The sequence below is a fragment of the Ostrinia furnacalis genome, unplaced genomic scaffold, assembly GCF_004193835.3.
Source record: "Ostrinia furnacalis isolate ACB-3 unplaced genomic scaffold, ASM419383v2 OfSCF2998, whole genome shotgun sequence".
In the NCBI taxonomy this organism is placed as follows: domain Eukaryota; kingdom Metazoa; phylum Arthropoda; class Insecta; order Lepidoptera; family Crambidae; genus Ostrinia; species Ostrinia furnacalis.
Window position 1 is genome coordinate 60,070 of NW_021133237.1, and position 6,286 is coordinate 66,355.

Below are 6,286 nucleotides of genomic sequence, written 5' to 3' on the forward strand. Positions count from 1 at the left end.
AACGAGGCACATCAAGGTTAACAAAATTAATCTTATGCAGTTGTAATAGGTTTTATTTTGCAACGATATTTATGCTGTCGATTGTAGGTAGGTATTGAAATTTATTGATTCGCACTATTTGCACCCGTGGCTTTGTTTGCATTGATATGTAAATGACAGCGAAATTATTGAATGTAAAGGTGTCAATAGTAGATTATTTATGTAATAATAAAGGAGACTACTTATGTTGCTATGAAAAAAAACTGAGAAATATCATTTATCTTACAATTATAACTTACCTAATTGAGCTCCACCAACGGAACATCTTATAAAAAGCTGAAGTGGGTTATTTCATTAATCTTCAAAGAGTTAGTGATTCATTCATAACCATCTAAGTAGACGGCTGCTTAAAGTAATGCAGTCACGATAGATGACTCACAACTTATGTGGGTAGAAGTTTAATCAGCCTCGTACTCCGCAATCGAACAGGATAATGATCTGATACTGAAAAAAGATAAATAACTTGTTTTCATAAAAACTGTCTGTTTCTTGTGTAAATCACTCAAAATAGCGACTTGGAACGACCTTGTCACTTACAATTTAAGTGCTTAAGGTAACTTGAGGTTGTTTTCAGTAACATTATTAGTTCAGATTTTAATAACAACGGATAATTTTTATTGTACTTCGTCATTATTCAGCTCATTATAAATTTATTTGTTTACACTTGTGTGGAAAGTTTCTGAAACTGACCTCTGTGTAGTTTCTGAAAGACAAAGTATGAAATATTCATTTGTTTTCACAATTCGGGCGCATTTTTCTAATTGTAGGTCGGATTAATAGGTAATGATTTAATCAACACAGTAATGATTAAACATGACACAAATATTTTATTATTAAAGTTGAGAATTACTCGCAAATAATAACAAAAAACTGAAATTGGTATCGCAATCAAGTCTTCCAACATGTATGGTTTTTATCATGGTACTAATTAAACATTTTTTCTTTCTTTCTCTCTTTCAACAGTATCAGATGATAGGTTTTATCACAAATCAAATAGAAAACTGTGATTAACGACTCTGATGCATACTGCGATGGCAATAAATGTCAATAATGATTTAAACCTTACTTTCTAGAGTCATTGTTGGAAATTCGCTTGATGCACTTTGTAACTTGTATAAGATAAGATGACACCATATCTGGTGAAAATTACAATTAATAGCGTGCAATTTAGAACCTAATGCGCAGATTATATTATGCTTCACGTGGAGTGATATAAAGCTATCTTATGAAATGGAGTGCGCATAAACTATTCGAAATAGTACCTGTCATGTATGAGACTTGAAGCTTGGTACGAGTATATGCCACAGAGCTTTTATAAAAAATACAATTCAATATTTTTCAAGATATCGCAGATCAACGTTGAAGGGAAAATTAAAGATACTGCGTCGGTTCACAACTTTTTTCATTTAACCCATTTATGTATATATGAATGTATGTATGTATGTATGAATATGAACTACATATTTTCACTAAATGGCAAACCACTCCATTAAGTCCATCATGCAATTCTTATTTGTTTTTACATCATAAAAAATTATAGAGCCGGATCGCTGAAAATATAAGTTTTCGTAGTTTCAGTTTCATCTACCTGTAATTTGATAAATATGTAGTAGTTTTCTCTATTACAACTACTGACAGAATGAAAATAAATTTAACAGAAACCTTATTTACTAATAGAATTTGAATAATAAATGGAGGCAGAAATACTTGAACAAGTGTGTGTTATCGGTTACATATAATATCGCACCTTCGGTAGAACAAGGGCACAATTGCACTTTTTGCAATTTTACAGGAGAGCTATTAATTATTAGCTACACATTTTTAAAGTATTTCTGCATACTTAACTCATTTTTGCAATTTTTGACAATTGTGCCCTTGTTCTACCGAAGGTGCGAATGAGGAAACATTACATATAAAGTGTATACCTAACTTTGTTATATTTGTTCCCGGTGTGGTAAGGATATTATTGGATTGAATGAATTTGATTATGTAAAAATAACTTTTACCTAACTCCATGCTTTCGAGAGCATGAACAGTTGTTTTTGTGCCCACAATGAATAGAAAAAAAAAGAATATTATTACATAATTGTTACTTTACTCGAATTTCAGAATTCTGAAACATACAATTTTTTTACTGAAAATGCATCCGAATTCGAACCACAACTCAAGCGAGGGTCGTAGTTGGTCCCCGCAACATTGTGTATACGCGTTCGCAATAGTTTTGTTTAAAGTCCACTATATCTTTTTGTAAAACAAACTTTCAGTTCCAATCAGTTGGTTGTAAAACTGGATTGCTGATGAAAATAATGTTTGTAATAAAGTAAATCCCGCTTTATCAATTTACATGTCACGATTGTAATGTAATTAGGTGATGTAATGTCCAATATGTGGTGGTATTGACATTGGGGTTTTATACTGTTGAAATATACTATGAAAGAAATGTTGAATCATTGATTAGTTAAGATATGTTTATTTTTTCTCATACAAAATACTTTTTCTCTAAAAGTAGAGCCAACAAATCTGCAAAAAAAAGTTGGGCGTTGACACCAAGTTACGTTTGAACTAAGGTTACATATTTATCGAGCTTTGTTACTTTTTCTTTTTTTCATTTGAGTAAGAAGAGGGATGCAAGATGCGAAAATACGGTAACCGCGTAGTAGAGTGCCTTTGTAATTGTAAATTTTCCACAGAAATCTTTTACTAAAACAATAATAGGCAAGACATTTATAAATAGAAAATGATCAAAGTATTTTATTACGAACGTAAATCAGCAAATTGGATTTGTACCTATCTATTATTTATTGCTCTTGCAATAATGTGGCCTCACCATGTGGTCTTCCACATGGTGCGGTTTTAGTGTAAGTAATCAACAAATATGATAAGACGATGAGTGTCGCCAAAAGATAGTCGACTTAACAAATTAATTATAGATTTAAAATCCAAAGGATCACTGATATTTAACATAGTAAAAGGTAACTGCAAAATTAAAGTAAAGTATTTAGCTACTCTAGAGTATAGACTAACGTAGTTAAATGGAAAGATAATACAGGTAAGATGATATGAATGATAGACTGCACATCTAGGAAGAAGCCTATTTCCAGCAGTAAATAATGAAAATGAAGGCTTCCGAAGGCTTTGACGTCAGCGTCTTTGAAACACTCATGCAACATTTACTATCTTGATGTAATAATGTCAGCAGAAGGTAAACAGTAATTAACAATTTCAGGATGAATTTCAGTTTCGAGGATTAAAAATATAGAGCCAGTGTTCGAGCCGAAATGAAACCTACGTGGTGCGGAGCGCAATAACGACACGCGTTTTTACTGGCCACTTTTTTTATCTGTCAAATTTGTATTTTTCTATGCATGTCACAATTTTGTTTTATACGCAATACAATTCTTGAGTATGTAAGAACTGCCTTTTTTCTGCTCACCATCTTCTACGGCTGAAATAATAATTTCTCACACGAAACATTGGTCCTTCTCCGCCGAACACTAACTGGATTACCGCAAACCAGAGTCAGCGAGCCTATAAATTTGCAAATACTGGAGACTACGCATCGGCCAGGATTGGAAGATTGGTACTGGAGCTGCCCCATCATCACAAAGCGCATCGGTNTTTCTCATACAAAATACTTTTTTCTCTAAAAGTAGAGCCAACAAATCTGCAAAAAAAAGTTGGGCGTTGACACCAAGTTACGTTTGAACTATGGTTACATATTTATCGAGCTTTGTTACTCTTTCTGAACATCTCATTTGAGTAAGAAGAGGGATGCAAGATGCGAAAGGTATAGGTAACCGCGTAGTAGAGTGACTCTATTGGTAAATTTTTCACAGAAAACTTTTACTAAAACAATATAGGCAAGACATTTATAAATAGAAAATGATCATAAGTATTTTAACGAACGTAAATCAGCAAATTGGATTTGTACCAATCTATTATTTATTACTCTTGCAATAATGTGGCCTCACCATGTGGTCTTCCACATGGTGCGGTTTTAGTGTAAGTAATCAACAAATATGATAAGACGATGAGTGTCGCCAAAAGATAGTCGACTTAACAAATTAATTATAGATTTAAAATCCAAAGGATCACTGATAGTTACCATAGTAAAAGGTAACTGCAAAATTAAAGTGAAGTATTTAGCTACTCTAGAGTATAGACTAACGTAGTTAAATGGAAAGATAATACAGGTAAGATGATATGAATGATAGACTGCACATCTAGGAAGAAGCCTATTTCCAGCAGTAAATAATGAAAATGAAGGCTTCCGAAGGCTTTGACGTCAGCGTCTTTGAAACACTCATGCAACATTTACTATCTTGATGTAATAATGTCAGCAGAAGGTAAACAGTAATTAAGAATTTCAGCATGAATTTCAGTTTCGAGGATTAAAAATATAGAGCCAGTGTACAATTGTACATGTAAGGACTATACTAGCTGTTGTCCGCAGATTTGCACACTTAGAGAGCCATTCCCGTTTTAAGTTAGTAAAAGCTTTAAGCTACCAAAAATCCTTTCTGAGTGGAAGCGTAACTAATATAATAAAATGAACCTACTCGTAAATTCCAAGTGTCAATTTTCTAAGCTGAACTTTGTGTCAGCTAGGAAAAATATTTTAAATGAATTATAAACTGTAACTTTGGACATCGTTCACACAATGTTCTTCTTATTTTAATAATTTCAATGAAAAGGTACTAAAGCTGAAGTCTAAAGTTTCAGAAGTGCATTAATTATATTATATCGTGAATCCATCAACACACCACGTGAAATTATTCATGAAGACATTCAGACAAGCGTGTTTTTACAGTCCCAGGTGTATCATGAGCGTTTGTCGCTGCCGCGGCTAGGGTTACCATATCTCAGGACTTGTCCAGATTTCAGGATTTTTGTGACTCTTCTCAGGATTGCGGCCGGATTTTGTATATCTCAGGGTTTTTTGGAATATCTAATGAAATAGGTAACATTGCCTACATTTTTAGGTTGTCTTTAATAAAAAGTTAAAGAAACTAAAATCAATTGTAATTCGCAGTGTATAAAAACAATAAGGTGACGTGGTAACAATAATGTGACTTTTTGAAATAGCTCAGTATACGTTTTAAAGAAAATTCTCCAACTACGACAATATCTCAGTATTTTTCAATGATTTTCAAATCAGGCCTTTTTTCCGGACTTCTGATTTTTTAATGTGGTAACCCTAGTCGCTGCGAATGCACGTCGGAATGTGGCCGCGATCAGGCGCGCGCCGCGTGGACATCGAGCGGCGCCCGCGCACACATGCCGTGCGCGTGTGTGCCAAATGCCGACGTTGGCAGCTATGTGTGCGTGACACATACTGGCTGAGGTGGTTTATTTTCAAATCGCACGTTTCGATGATGTACTCAATATTTTACATGATATTTTACAGCGCAGTCGGTTGGAATTTTTAACGATTGTTCGTCTAGATTTGTATTTTTTCATGACACCATTCCGCAAGTACTTCGCATCCATTATCTAGCTGAATAATAAAGTGGATTTAGTCACGATTAAACGGTTCACGGTTCTTTTCTTTTTATTTCGTTTTCTTTACTCTTTATTTTTGTACTACATTACAAATCTAAACTCCATTCAAAAAGATTTATTTTACTTCAAAGCATCTGTGTCGTCCAGCAAAAGCATCTCTATTGATTCATGAATTGAACTCAGTCGTTCATTATTATCTGCATTATCAGTGTAACTGTTTTACAGTAGGTATCGCACATGTAGCTGTAGCCATATAGAAATAAGGATGACGTACGTCGAACACACCCACAAAGATAATAATGATAAATTGATGTTCATCATTAATTTACTTATGTTTCTTATCACATAATTCTTTCACTACGTGTCCATGCAACAATATGCTGCGGTAAGGATGGGAGGCTGTTGCTGATTCACGTTTGCTTTTCGATAAACATTGTTTACGGTTGTTTTGCTCCACAACATTTTGTTGCGCAAAATTTAGAATGTTACACATGATTCATACTTGGCACTGCCCTTGTACTTTAGCGGCCTCACATGGGGGCACATTTTTGACGTCATGAAATGTAGAGTCAATATGCACAAATCTGTGTCGTAATCTTAACTGATTAATTAAACAAAACTATTTGGAGAAATAAAAGACTCTATAAAATGCCAGTCTTATCTCTACACCGTACTTGCACGACTCTCCGCGTCAAAGCGGAAAGTCCACACCTGGGCAACGGTTTTCTAAAAAAAATTCCACGAA